General features: G+C 50.0%; 1 long non-coding RNA gene across 1 annotated transcript in view; it reads left to right on the forward strand.

Annotated features, from left to right (window-relative positions):
- The first annotated feature begins 3,148 nt into the window (after positions 1-3,148).
- Positions 3,149-15,102, forward strand: part of LOC119966800 — a 40,801-nt gene continuing 28,847 nt past the window's right edge. The window contains exons 1-3 of the long non-coding RNA XR_005460835.1: positions 3,149-3,273; positions 6,376-6,466; positions 11,863-12,028. This is a non-coding gene — a long non-coding RNA (uncharacterized LOC119966800). The remainder of the gene's footprint in view (positions 3,274-6,375; positions 6,467-11,862; positions 12,029-15,102) is intronic.

Here is a 15,102-nt window from a genome sequence, read left to right on the forward strand (position 1 = left end):
CCGGGCCTAGGACCCCGTTTTCCACGACATAGCCGAGGATGGCGAGCCGGGTTGTGTGGAACATGCATTTCTCTTTGTTGTACGTGAGGTTGAGGGCCCAGGCAGTCTGGAGAAACTTCCTCAGGTTTGCGTCGTCGTCCTGCTGGTCATGGCTGCAAATGGTGACGTTGTCCAAGTACGGGAAGGTAGCCTGTAAGCTGGAGTGGTCCACCATTTGATCCATCGCCCTCTGGAAAATGAAGAGTCCATTTGTAACACCAAAGGGGACCCTGAGGAAGTGAAACAGCCGACCGGCTGCTTCAAAGGCCGTGTAGGGGCGGTCCTCTGAGCAGATAGGTAGTTGATGATAGGCCGGTTTTAGGTCAACCGTGGAGAATACCCGATACTGGGCGATGTGAGTGACCATTTCAGCTATGCGGGGAAGTGGGTAAGCATCGAGTTGTGTAAAGCGGTTTATGGTCTGGCTATAATCCACTACCATTCGTTGCTTTTCCCCGGAGTGGACTACCAATACTTGAGCTCTCCAAGGTCTGTTGCTGGCCTCGATGACCCCCTCTTTTAGTAGCCGCTGAACCTCTGATTTGATAAAAGTCATGTCTTGGGTCCTGTACCGGCGACTCTTGGTGGCGACGGGCTTACAGTCGGGAGTGAGGTTCGCAAAGAGGGGGGGTGGCGCAACTTTGAGTGTCGCCAGGCTGCATACCGTGAGTGGGGGCAGGGGTCCGCCGAACTTCAGTGTCAGGCTCCGGTGGCTGCACTGAAAGTCCAGACCGAGCAGCAGGGCGGCGCAGAGTTGAGGAAAGATGTAAAGTTTAAAATGGGAGTATTTATCGCCTTGAAGTGCGAGGTCAGTGACACAATACCCCGTGATTTGAACCAAATGGGACCCTGAGGCGAGAGCGATAGTTTGGGAGGCGGGGTGGGTGCTCAGGGAGTAGCGCCTTACCGTGTCTGGATGGATAAAGCTCTCCGTGCTCCCGGAGTCGAATAGGCAGGGAGTGTCGTGGCCGTTGATTCGCACCCGCATCATTGAGTTTCGCAGGTGTTTCGGCCGCGATTGATCGAGTGTGATCGCTCCTAGTTGCGGGCCATCAGAGTCGAACTCACAAAATGGCCGCCCGGAGTCACAAGATGGCCGCCACCGCCGGTCGAACGTGTCGGGTTTCAAAGATGGCCGCAGCCAAGGTGGGCGCTCCCATGACTCGCACGAGGTCGATGACGTATCGGAAGTGGGCGTGCCTGGCCGCAGCACGGCCGCGTTGCGGGGTCTGTGAGACCGGGAACTTGATTTCTGGGCCTGGTGAGGGTTTTGTTTGTGGCCTTTGGGCCCAGCCAGGCAGACTTTCGCGAAGTGCCCTTTCTTCCCGCAGTCGTTGCAGATCGCGGATCGAGCCGGGCAACGCTGACGTGGGTGCTGGCCTTGCTCACAGAAATAGCATGGGGAACCCCCGGAGTGAGTGGATCGTCGCGTGGCACAGGCCTGTAGCGTGGCCGAGTCTGGAGGGGATCGACAGTGGTTCGCAAAGTCCGCGGAGTACGTACGGAGGTTACAGTGGGCCGTTTCGAGAGAAGAGGCGAGCGTTACCGTGCCCTGGAGATCCTTTGCCCCGTCTTCTAGGAGCCGTTGCCGGATGTATGAGGACCTGATACCAGATAGAAGGGCGTCGCAAATATGTAAGTTCCTGTGGTCTTCTGCCGTCACTGCTTTGTGGTCGCAGTTCCTCGCGAGCGCATTGAGTCTTTCCACGAACTCGTCCAGCGTTTCCCCGGAACGCTGGCTGCAGGTTGAGAGCAAATGTCTGGCGTGTACCTCATTAGTGGGTTTTATGAAGCGTTTCTTCAATATTTCGACCGCCGCCTCATAGGTCGTTTCGATCACGGCAGAGAGTCGGTGGCCCACCCGGCCATGTAGTAAGTGCAGCTTGCGAGTGCTGTCGTCATCAGTCGTTGAGGAGTCCAGATAGTCCTCGAAACACCGGAGCTAATATTTAAAAATCTCCAGAGCTTCCGGCGACCTGGCGTCCAGGTTGAGTTTCTCCTGTTTCAGAGCGCTGTCCATCTTGATGTGTCTGTATATTAAATTGAGGCATTCTCAATTACGACGCGAGAGTGAGGTCGGTAATCAAAGGCTTTAATATGCAGAGAACAGGACAGCATTCGAGAGAAGTGTGCTCGCCACATGGAGCCTTATCCTATATACTGTTTCCTGGTGGCGTAACCAGAGGCGGAGTCCCCCAGGGTTCCAAGCCTCTTAAAGGGGCAAGGTATTAAAGGTCAGGTACCGTTTACGGCAGTTATTAATACCGTTGATCACACCTCCCCTCCGGCTTATTCACTCTTCCAACTTCTTCCACTGGGCAGGAGATACAAAAGTCTGAGAACACACATTAACAGATTTAAAAACAGCTTCTTCCCCGCTGTTACCAGACTCCTGAATAGCCCACTTATGCACTCATCTGATCTCTTCACACATCTTCTCTACTGAGTAGTATGGCACTCCTGTGTGCTTCACTCGATGCCTGTGTTTATGTATTTACATTGTGTATTTTATGTTTGCCCCATGTATTTCCTTTTCATGTATGGAATTATCTGTCTGAGCTGTGCATCAACAATGCTTTCCACTGTACCTCAGTACACGTCACAATAAAGAAATCCAATCCGATCCAATCTTCAGTGGCAGACGGGGGGAATAATCTGACATGAAGCCAGCACGGATATGGTGGGTAGAATGGCCTTCTTCTGTGCTGTAACAGTTCTGCGAATATAACTCAGCTCACTCACATAACAACACCACCGGCATTTTGTAAGCTATTGACTTATTTACCATATGCCGTCATCACCACAATTGTGACTGAGAAGGCTTAGAACGTTGTATCAAGCCGGAGGATAACAGACAGAATTTCAGTCATCCAGGCCTCAAAGCCCTGCTGAAGGCGATTAATAACAGGAAGAAGAACCTTCGGTGAGCTGGAGCCATCATGTGACGTTGGCAGTGGCTATAAAAAGCAGTGTAGCCCGGATTTTGTTGTAATTATAATGACGAGACGATGAGTGATCACTGTTATTGCAGTGTAAATCAGATAGCAAATGCTGGTGAACGCACATGCGCAATTCAATGTTGAAAGCCAAACGTCCCTGACAGAGATAATCTGCACTGTTGTGGCCTTGCAGATAGACTCGGCACTGAAATGACTGGAGCAGCATGAACATTTACTGACTGACTCGGTCCACGTTAGAGACATCTGAAAGAGTCAGGTCGAGTGTTTTCAGGGAGTGAGTATTTTTGAACATGTAATAGGTGATAATTTTGGCGAATAGACTATCAGGCACTGAGAATTCCATTTTACATGTATGAAGTTTATTTCCTCAGAACAAGCTTAATGCTGCAGCATTTTGTTTATAAAGTAAAGAATTAAAATAACTTCTTTACGTTATTTTGTTCCTTTTTTTCCCCTCCCTCCTCGAACCCCGTCTCTATTTCCCAATCTTTATTTTGTTTCCTTAAAATGATGGAACTCTAATTTATCTTTTCTGCTTCATGCTTCCTGGTTTGGTCATGGTGGGTGACAGTGAGAATTCTTCAACCTGATTGGTTGAAGAACCTCTCTGTTCCATGGCCTGCCCGCAGATGCCCGCAGATCTCCTGTAGAGAGCGCACAAGCAAATTACTGAGGATGCTGGAATCTGAAACAAAAACAGGTAATACGAGACGATGTCAGCAGGCCTGACAGCATCTGTGGAGAGACAAGGGAGCGCCCATTTTGAGTCTGGATGACTCTTTGTCAAGGCTTTGACACACTTGAAATGTTAGCCCCCCCTTTTCTCACCACAGATCCTGTAGAGAGTGCTTGGCCTGGTGCCCTGAAGCCCCTGCTCAAAAGCCAGTCAAACCGTTGTGGGCAGCTGTCAGCAAGGTGACCGATGAGTGCTATTCCTTTGAGGCCTACTACAAGATCCAAGCCATTGACTTTTAGTTTTGGTGTCGAGGTCCGAGTGGTACCCACCAGCTTTCTGTTCGCTGAAGCGGTTCCTCAAAGTATGGATTTATTGATTAAACTGTGCACGCAATGCTTTGATGGTCTTCTGTCCTGAACTTCCACTTTCTGATATATTCTTTGCATTTGTGCTCAGCTTTCTCTTCTGCATCCTCATTTACTTAATACATGAATACATGTCTGTGGAAGCTACTTGATATTGTGCCAGACAATTTATCAAACTAGCTAGGTGAAGTGATTTGTTTCCCTCCATGTATTATTCATTGCTGCTCCTTTAAGTATATGACAAGATATATTAAAACATTGCATCTAAATTGATTATATGACAAAGTTGTTTTGATTTTCACACTTATTTCCCCATGGCGTGCTCACATTTACTTTTTCACTGAAATCTAACACAGAATCTTTACAGTGCAGAAGGAGGCCATTCGGCCCTCTGACTCCAAACTGGTTCTCTGAGAAGGCATTCTGCCTAATCCCACTGCCTGGCCCTATCTCCATAACCTTGAATAGTCTTTCTTTTCAAATAGCAATCCAATGTCCTCTTGAATATTTTGAGAACGCCTACCTCCATTACGCTGTAAGGAAGTTAATTCCAGATTCCATCCACGCTCTGGGTGAAAAATCCTTTGCTCCTTTTGCCAATTAGTTTTGAATCTGTACCCTGTAGTTCTTGATGTTCTTTTGCGTAGGAACAGTTTCTCAATATTTACCCCCTTCAGACCGCTCAGGATGCTGAATACCTCCATCAGGTCACCTCTCAGCCTTATTTTCTCCCTCGAAAACAGTCCTAGCCTCTCCAATCTATCCTCATAGCTACAGTTCTTCATCACTGAAATCATTCTTGCAAATCTCCTCAGTACTCTCTCCAAAACCTTTACATCCTTCCTCAAGTATGATGCTCAGAACTGGACAGAATGTTCCAAATGAGGTCGAACTAGTGTCTTATACAATCTAAAGCATAGATCTGTCCCATTTCCGGATGCTATTTCCTAGTTTTGGTGGCAGGTAACAACAGGAAATGAGAGAGAGATCCTTCCACCCTGACAACTGCAGCCACTTGCTGGAATCAGGTCGGTGTTGATGCAGTGAGACCAATGATATCGGGCCGGATTCTCTGCTTCAGAGACTCTGGACCAGATTCTCCGATTCTGAGGCTAAGTGCGGAGCATCCGTGACGTTTTACGTGGAGAAAATTGGCGCTGGCCCCTCACCGATGCTGCAACAGGTGACGAGCTGGAACTGCGCCATGTAAAACTCGTGGCCTCCACAAAATAAACAGCCGGGTCCGTGGCCGGGCATGCGCACGGCGACGACCTGCAGCGACCGCGCCGTACAACATGTCCCCGGCCGTGCGCGGACCTGACCTGCCAGATAGTACCCGCCTGGACACTCCCTCGCCACCCACTGGACACCCTCCACCATTCCCCTCAGCCCTAGCGGAACCCCCCAGCCAGCAGAACAGCTCCTGCCCGACTGTGGCGGCGCTGGACACAGTCACACCAGGTCCCACACGGCTGGCACCACACATCCGCCGCACTGTCATGAACTCAGCCATCGGGGGCTGTAGCATCGGGGGAGGGCCTTCAGGTCACGTTCTGAGGCTGTCCCAACAGCATGCGGCACACGCCGCCATGACGTAGTTTCACAGGGAACAGAGCACGCGACATCTACATCAAACAGCCGCCGGCCCCGATTTTGGCGTAAAAAGGGATTCTCCGCCCGATCACAGATTACAAAATTGACGTCTGGGAATGGAGAATCCAGCCCTAAGTGCTGACGCTAGGACTGAATTGGTGGTGGTCTACAACAATGGAAGTGGCGCTAGACCCGGAGCAATTCAGGATCCATTAATGGGCTAGCACTGGCGCCATGTGGAACTAGAGCAATTCCAATGGAAAACGTTGTCCGATTCGCCTGGGTCGGGATTGGCACTTAAGAGGCTGACAAGCTGCAGCCACATATAAGTACCCCACTCCCCGTACATACTCATTCCAGCCAACTAGAGGGCATCCCGAAGAGTGGCAGCCTGGTTCACAGATGCGGAGCTCAAGACTCTGCTAAACGTGGTGGAAGAGAGGCGGGGTACCCTGTACCCCGGAGTGGGAAGGAGGCTGCCAACCACTGGGCAGCCAGGGTGAGTTGCCACCACCATGCTCCTTGCACCAATCCCCGTTCCACACACCCCTAGCCACCACCCCCAGCCAGAGGGCTACCAAACTCCACACACCGGCAGTCTGTTTGCATCCCACCCTGTGCCCATGCCAGTACCCATGCTACCCACCATGGCCGGGTAGCATGTTCACAAAGACAACCCTGTGCTGCCGATGTCCGACTGCCTAACATTGCATTTTCTGTCTCCCCCACCACCCCCTCCCAGGAGAAGGCAGCTCAGACCCGCAGGGAGAGAGAGAAGACTGGAGGAGCACCAGAACTGCAGCTGGTGGATCGACGGGCACTGGACTTGGACGGTAGGCACAGGGAGAGGGCAGTCACCAAAGCAGAGGTTGGCATCAAGGAACCAAATGGGCTCCCGCTAAGTTTCAGTGTCCTTATGGCACGCATGACACAACCCTCATGCCACACCACCAATCCACCTCCCCGACACCACCCCACAACCCCCACACCACCACTTTCCCGCCAATCCACCTTCCTCACACTCCACAACCCCCACACTACCTCAGCCCCAGCACCACATCGCCCCACACCACACCACCTCCCCTATACCATCACGCCAACCGCAATCCAAACATGTGTCACCTGGGACACCTGGGAAACTGCTGGGCCCATCCAGGACCGGTCACCCCAGAGGACGGCCACCAAAGGGGATACGTTCCCCAACGTTCAACATTGGGAACATGAATTAATTTCTAGATCATTATTCGGCCTCTATGCCTGAATCATCTCCCCCATCGTAAAATACATCCATGTTAGCATGAGGGCAGGACAACATAAAGCCCAAGGCGAGCAGACCACCTCAGAAAGCTCAGCTGAGTGCTTTGCTCAGGGGGGAGAGGATCATGCCTGGGGACTGGCAGTCACTGAATACATTCAAGGCTGGAATAGATGGATATTTCATCTCTTGGGAATTAAAGGATAGGGGAAGTGGGCAGGAAAGTAAAGTTGAAGTCATGTGGGCAGCACGGTAGCACAGTGGTTAGCACAGTTGCTTCACAGCTCCAGGGTCCAGGGTTAGATTTTTGGCTTGGGTCACTGTCTGTGCGGAGTCTGCACGTTCCCCCATGTCTGAGTGGGTTTCCTCCGAGTGCTCCGGTTTACTGAGGTAAATTGTCCTTCGTGTGCAAAAAAAAAGTTAGGTGGAGTTACTTGATGGGATGGGGTGCTCTTTCCAAGGGCTGGTGCAGACTCGATGGGCCAAATGGCCTCCTTCTGTGATTCCAATGTCAGCCATGATTGTATTGAGAAGTTTCAACAGGCCAGATGGTCTACTGTTGCTCCTATTTCTAATGTTCTTGTGTTTTTTCACACAGACATCTCCATGCTCGGCCTGCCGCACTGTTTCAGTGAAGCTCACCGCAAGTTCAATAAACAGCAATTCACCTTTTGTTTCGGCACATATGGGCCGGGATTCTCCAATCCCGCGGCGGATTGGAAAACCGGCGGGCGGCGCGAGAATCGTGCCACGCTGCCCCGATGCCGGCTCGCCAATTCTCCGGCACCGATTTCCGGGTGCCTGCGGGATCGCCGCCCCGCCGGTCGGGTGCCATTGAAAGCAGCCCCGTCCCCTCAGCGATTCTCTGGGCCTTGATGGGCCGAGTGCCCACCGAGTTCAGCCAAGTCCCACCAGCGTGGCGCGCATGCGCGGACCCGCGACGGCCATGGCGCGCCGGCTTTCAGGCGCCAGAGCTGCAGAGGCCACTCTGGCGCCATACTAGCCCCCCAGGAAGGGGTTGGTAGCTGCCAGGTGAGGCCTGTTGACGCCGGAGTGGCTTGCTCCACCTTTCACGCCGGAGTCAGAACTTGGCCGCAGGATTGTAGAATCCGGGCCATGATCTCTTCTGCACTCGCTGAGCATCTTAACGACAATTCCCTCTGCATGTACTGCTTTTCGAGGATTTTCGGTCAGCAGCATGGCCCACATCAACTTTGATCACGACCAGGCCAACATGGTGGAGTGGTGGTGCGAGGAATGATGGTACAGGATGGCAAATGACCACACAAGGAACCCCTGCCTTATATTGGCCATCCCCTGGCAGGTCTGGTGTTCCAAGAACATGGGCAGGTATATGTGACATTTTGAAAAGTAAAATTAATTCACCTGGCCTTGTCTGCCTCTCCCTCCAACTGCAGACCAACCATCCCACCTCGACAGGTGGGGCTGCCGAGCACTCCTCCCCTTGGCCTTCTTGCATTGGGAGCATGTCAGCATCCCTGACTGGATGGCGAGGAAGCACATGGTCTTTAATTACCACCTGTTAGGTGGTTAGCCCTCAACAAAGTTTAAGGTCGTGAATCAGACGTGTAACGGTTTAAGAAAGTGCCGAAAATGCAGATTTGTTCCAGGAATTATAATATAAGAAATTGGGCATTGTTATTTTATAAACAAAATATTATGAAAACAAAAGAAAAGAAAACAATATTTAAACTTTCAAACTTCACAGTTCTAACACTAACATATAATATGCAGTTTCTTAACTTCAACACACAAAATCTCATTAAACGACACTTGCCATTTAAATACAACTCGCGTTCCACTTACACTTCCACGCAAAGACAGCACTATAATTCAGGAAGCAATCTTTCCTCTGTGTGGACATCTCTTTCAGAATCCTATTTTCAAGTTTTTTCTCCCTGCAGCAGCTTCCATGACCGTTGAGCTAGCAGGCTTCATGGCCTAACTGGCTGCTCTCCACAGTCTTCCACTTCCAGTTTTTTTTTGTTCATGGGACATGAGCATTGTAGGCTGTGCCAGTATTTATTGCCCATCCCCAATTGCCCTTGAGGGTGCAGTTAAGAGTCAACCACATTGCTGTGGGTCTGGAGTCAGATATAGGCCAGAAGAGGTAAGGATGGCAGATTTCTACGGCAGCACGGTGGCGTAGTGGTTAGCACTGTTGCCTCACGGCACCAAGGTCCCAGTTCTGATCCAGGCTCTGGGTCACTGTCCGTGTGAAGTTTGCACATTCTCCTCGTGTTTGCGTGGGGTTCGCCCCCACAACCCAAAGAAGTGCAAGATAGGTGGATTGGCCACGCTAACGTGTTCATTAATTGAAAAAATTAATTGGGCATTCTAAATTTATAAATCAAAAAGGATGGCAGATTTCCTTTCCTAAAAGGCATTTGTGAACCAGATGGGTTTTTATGACAATCGACAATGGTTTCATGGTCATCATTAGACTTTTAATTCCAGATTGTGGGCAGCACGGTAGTATGGTGGTTAGCCTAAATGCTTCACAGCTCCAGGGTCCCAGGTTCGGTTCCCGGCTGGGTCACTGTCTGTGCGGAGTCTGCACGTCCTCCCCGTGTGTGCGTGGGTTTCCTCCGGGTGCTCCGGTTTCCTCCCACAGTCCAAAGATGTGCGGGTTAGGTGGATTGGCCATGCTAAATTGCCCGTAGTGTCCTAAAAAAGTAAGGTTGGGGGGGGGGGGGGGGTTGTTGGGTTACGGGTATAGGGTGGATACGTGGGTTTGAGTAGGGTGATCATTGCTCGGCACAACATCGAGGGCTGAAGGGCCTGTTCTGTGCTGTACTGTTCTATGTTCTATCTATGTTCTATTTTTTTTTATTGAATTCAAATTTCACCATCTGCAGTGGTGGGATTTGAACCTGGGTCCCCAGAACATTATTCTGGGTCTCTGGCTAAGTAGCTAAGTGGCTACTATTACGCCACTGCCTCCCATGATCTGCCTTCTTGGCTGCCCACCTGCTTCTGCCTTTCTTCCCAAAAGGATTTCTCTCTCTCTCTCTCTCTGAGCTCCGCCCAGTCCTTCAAATAAAGCTTCTCCCCTGAGTTGGTCAAACTTGAATCTATTTTCATTATTTGGCTGATAACCCATTCCCGTTTACACAAAAGGCCAGAGCTATGCCATTCATATGCAAATATCTTCCATTGATAGAGCATTGGTCATAAAACTCTGTCAATGGGATAATGGCTAGGCATGCAAGAATGTCCCGAATGACAATGGGTCTTTGGTAAATCACATTATGCATTCACTATAAAGTTGAAGTCTGAATAGGAGCATGTGACACAGCAATGTATGGGCTTAACCCTTTGAGTTTGGGCTAACAGCATTTTAATCCAATCTGTTTGAACCTTCGAACTGTCTGCTTCATTATTGGACCCCATTTCTGAACCCACATTTCTAATATCTTCCTATCATGAAACTCCATATATTGTTGTGAGGGACTGACCCCTGGCACAAAGGATATTTTGGATACAGTGTGTGAGTAATTGGAGATATGGCAAGTGGCAAATGCAGTGTGTTTGGGATGAACAGATGGCATTGGGCTTTTGAATCCCATTGTGAGTGCTTGCCTCGCCTCGCAGTGGTATTGTCGCTGGACTAGTAATGACCTGGGGACGTGAGTTCAAATCCTATCAGGGCAGGTGGTGGAATTTGAAATCAATAGAAATCTGGAATTAAAAAGATGACCATGAAACCAATGTCGATTGTCATAAAAACCCATCCAGTTGAATGTTTTTTAGGGAAGGAAATCTGCCGTCCTTATCGGGTCTGGCCTAGAAGTGACTCCAGATCCACAGCAATGTCGTTGAGACTTAAATGCCCTCAGGGATGAGTAGAAAATGTTGGCCCAGCCAGCGACGCCCACATCCGATGAACAAATAAAAAAAAACACCTGGATCTGTTCTGGACAATACAAATTCATAGCATCATAGTATCGTTGAATTCACAGTGCAGAAGGAGGCCATTTGGCCCATTGAGTCTATACCAGCCCCTGAAAGAGCGGCCTACCTCAGCCCACACCTCCACCCTATCCCCATAAACCAGCAACCCACCTAACGTTTGGTCACTTCAGGACAATTTAGCGTGAACAATCCACCTAACGTGCACATTTTTGGACTGTGGGAGGAAACCGGAGCGCCTGGAGAAAACCCACGCAGACACGGGGAGAACGTGAGACTCCGCACAGACAGTCACCCAAGCCGGGAATCAAACCCGGGTCCCCGTCGCTGTGAAGAAACCGCGCTAACCATAGTTTTGCCGTGCCGCCTCGGTGAGGCAGTGATTTTGTTATTGTTCATGCAACTACCAGATTGGTAGAAGGGGAATTGGATGACCTTGCTTTCCCTTTCAGTACTGCAAGCCCTTAGTTCCTATGCTTTGAATAGAACTCGCCATCAGTGTAACTCCATATATAAGGTAGTTGCCATCAATTGTTACAGATACAGATCAGTTGTAGATACTTTTCTGCCTTTTTACGCTTCGCTTACTTCTGTAAGTTGTCTGGGCATCTTAGAAGAGTGGATTCGCATGAACCAAATCCACTTACACAGCATAAGCTGAGGGTCTAATAATATTATCCCCTTGTGACCTGAACCGCATATTTGTGTCTTTCATCAATTTTCCTGTAGGCAGTCCAAGCAAACATTTAGTAGACTGAGCTGTGTTATAAATCCTTAAGCTGTTTACTTCACAAAGAGCACCAGTTATGATCAATATCACTAAGTAGTTGTCGTCATGTAATAATATAAAATGGTGAACATACAATCAACAGGTTCATTGGAATGATTTTATGTGAAATTATTTTTGAATAATTGTTTTTCCTGAATTCCAGTTTTCTCACAGCCTTTGCAGCCTGACTGCTTTGCAACATTCTGTTTGAAAAACCTGTTTGACCATTAATGCCTGTGCTTATATATTTTATCTTTATTGATCATATCCAGAAAGGGAAGGTGTGCCAGATCCCTTGCTCAAGTCCAAGACTTTATTGTGAATACAAGGGTAAGAAATTGGACTCTGAAAATCCTGTTTTTAGGCTAAAGGTGGACTCCAAACACGCAAAAGGTTGAGTTCAAGATGTGTGCAGAAAGTGCGGTGAATGCTTTCCAGGTAAAAGGATATTCAAGCATGCACCTAATAACTGAATGCAGAACAGGCAACTTAAGTTGTCAATTAGTGTGCAACGTTGATTTGATGCCAGCATTGCCATTTTCAAACTCCATGCTCCAATATACATATTTGTTTAACTTTACACAACGGAACATACATTCAATGGCATGAAGGAATAACCCCCGCTCATAGAAACATAGAAAATAGGAGCAGGAGGAGACCATTCAGCCCTTCAAACCTACTCCACTATTCATTATGTCATGGTTGATCATCAAACTCTATAACCTGTTCCCGCTTTCCCCCATATGAGTTGATCCCTTTCACTCAACGTGCTCAATGGGGGGGGGGGGGGGGGGGGGGTGCTGTTGGGTTACTTACTGGTTTAGGGTGGATACGTTGACTTGAATAGGGTGATCATTGCTCGGCACAACATCGAGGGCCGAAGGGCCTGTTCTGTGCTGTACTGTTCTATGTTCTATGTGAGGCGCCCAGAATCATAACCGGGTGAAGTAATTATTTTACTTAATATACTATGCGGCCCTTTAAAATTTTGAATTTCTGAATGTGGCCCTTGCACGGAAAAGTTTGCCCACCCCTGATCTAACTGATTCTTGATAACGTACAATGTATTAGCCTTAACCCAATGTCCCCCTGCTCCCCCCTCCCCTGCTCCACCCCCACACCCCCACACACACACACAAACACACAATGACTTAAACATCTAACTATAATTGACAGGTCCTCACCACATTAGTTAAATTCTTTCTGCTGAGAAAAAGAGGAAGTGAAATTACTTATCTCCTAGATGTTTGTAAACATTGTGGTTAGCTTCACAGCAGGGTGCTTGAGATGTATTCAAGCAGGAAGGGAAATGGAAATAAACAACCCAGACACTGCGCTGCTTGCATCATATTACCCTGTCAGTTACAGCATACTAAAACCTATTTATCTTTGAAAGTGAATATAAGCCTTGCAGATTAAAGGAACTGAGGTGGGCTTGAAGCCGTGTGATGTGTTTTGGCTTTCTGTGAATTAACAACTGCAGCTTTCAAAACTTCTGTCTGAGGCAGCCGGTGTATGGGGCTGACAAAGCAGTGAATTTTCACTGTTTTTGCCTGGACTGCTCTTTATTTTCCAGGCAGGGGTGATTGATGGGGAAGTCTCTGATATGGGGGTCTCTGATGCGGCGGGGGGGGGGGGTCACTCTGATATGAAAAGGCACTGCTATGGGGGTCTCTGTTATGGGACAGTCTCTATTATGGGGGTCTCTGATATGGGGGTCTCTGCTATAGGGGTCTCTGATATGGGTGATCAGTGCTATGCCCTGCTCATGCATGTGTTTATGGAGGGGTGACCCTGTAATCCTGTGGTGGTAAGGGGGAGGATGCCCTTACTTGTCAATGCGAGTGGCAGGATTTGCATTGTTGGGGGGAGAAGGGCCTGCTCAAAATAGAGGCCTTATATTAGGATTCGGAACAGAATCCCAGGAGCTCCATGCCATGCATATACTTGCTTGGCAGGGGAGAATGAATCTACCTGGGTGCCGGTCCTCGCACCAGCGCAGACCAAGAGTGATTCTACTCTGGTGGGAGAACTTAGTCTCCCAAAGGGAGAATCATTCCCCATACCTGATGACCATACTGGGGGTTCTGAGGACATTATAGCCCCTGGGTGGTCGAGGACATGACAGGGCAGTGCCCTGGCTATCTGACAGTGCCAACCTGACACTGACAGGCTCTCCGGGGTAAGGGGCGGGCTTGAAATGGGAAAGGGTATTAAAAGGACCATGAAAGGGGTAACCAAGATGGGGGAGGCATAACCAAGAAGGGGGAGGCACCATAAAGGGGGGGGGGGTCAATGAGGGGGGGGGGGGGGCATGAACAGAGGGCCCAAATGAAAAGAGCATCAAATGGGAGTGGGCAGCTGGTGACCCTATAGTGGGTGTTTCTCAAAGAACAAAGAACAGTACAGCACAGGACCCTCCATGCCTGTACCAGTCATGATACCAACCTTTGCCAAAACCCCCAGCATTTACTTGTGCCGTATCCCTCTGTACCCATTCTATCCATGTGTTTGTCAAGATGCACTTTGAATGCCGGGGAGGGGGTGGGAGGCACTCATACAAGCAATTGGGGAGGTGGGTAGCCTGATGCTTGCGAGAAGGGGGCCTGCAGGGAGATCAATTGTGAGGCCCCAATGCCAGCGATCCTTGGCAGAGGGGATGGGAGTTGATGCCAGCATGGGTGGTAGCAATTACTGCCAATTTGAGATCGAGTGCCCTGACTCTGATCTTTGTTAAGCCAGGCTTGCCGGTCTGTTATGTAGTGTTTAGAGCCTCTCAGTTCTGGTGAAAAACTCACCCCTTGCTCCAAAAGAATTTCTAAATGTGGGTAGATTTTGGTCACAGTGCCTGCTGGAGACCATACTTAAAGATTTTTTGGGAGAATTGTGTCCAATGTTTCTCTTTGCACTCTGACAGTTGAATGAAAGGGCAGCCTTAAAATATTAACTCCTCAGGCGGGATTCTCCCTAATCGGCGTGTTGGCCCGACGCTAGCGTAAGAAAGGCGCAAACCACTCCGGCATCGGGCCGACCGGACGTTGCGGAATTCTATGCACTTCCAGGGGCTAGGCCAGCAGCTGAGGGGTTGGTGCGCGCCAGCCGACGCCAAAGGGACTGCGCGAATTAGCGCATGCGCAAAACCGCCGGCGTGGTTCAGCGCATGCTCAGACAGGCCGGCTTATTCTGCCGCATGTGCAGGGGGGTGTCTTTTCCGCGCCTGCCATGGCGGAGTCCTACAGGGACCGACGCGGAAGGAAGGAGTGCCCCCATGGCACAGGCCCGCCCTCAGAGCGGTGGGTCCCAATCATAGGCAAGGCCACCGTGCCCCGCCCCCCAGGGTCAGATCCCCCCCCCCCCCCCCCCCCCCCCCCCCCCCGAGGACCACACCAGCCAACCTACCTGCCAGAAACCAATGGCAGCTCGACCCATCGGGGCCCGGATAATTGCCGGGGGGTGGAGGGTCGGTGCCAACGGCCCCTGACCGGCGTGGCGTGATCCCCGCCCCCACCCAA

Source organism: Scyliorhinus canicula, chromosome 6 (assembly GCF_902713615.1).
Source record: "Scyliorhinus canicula chromosome 6, sScyCan1.1, whole genome shotgun sequence".
NCBI classification, from domain to species: Eukaryota; Metazoa; Chordata; class Chondrichthyes; order Carcharhiniformes; family Scyliorhinidae; genus Scyliorhinus; species Scyliorhinus canicula.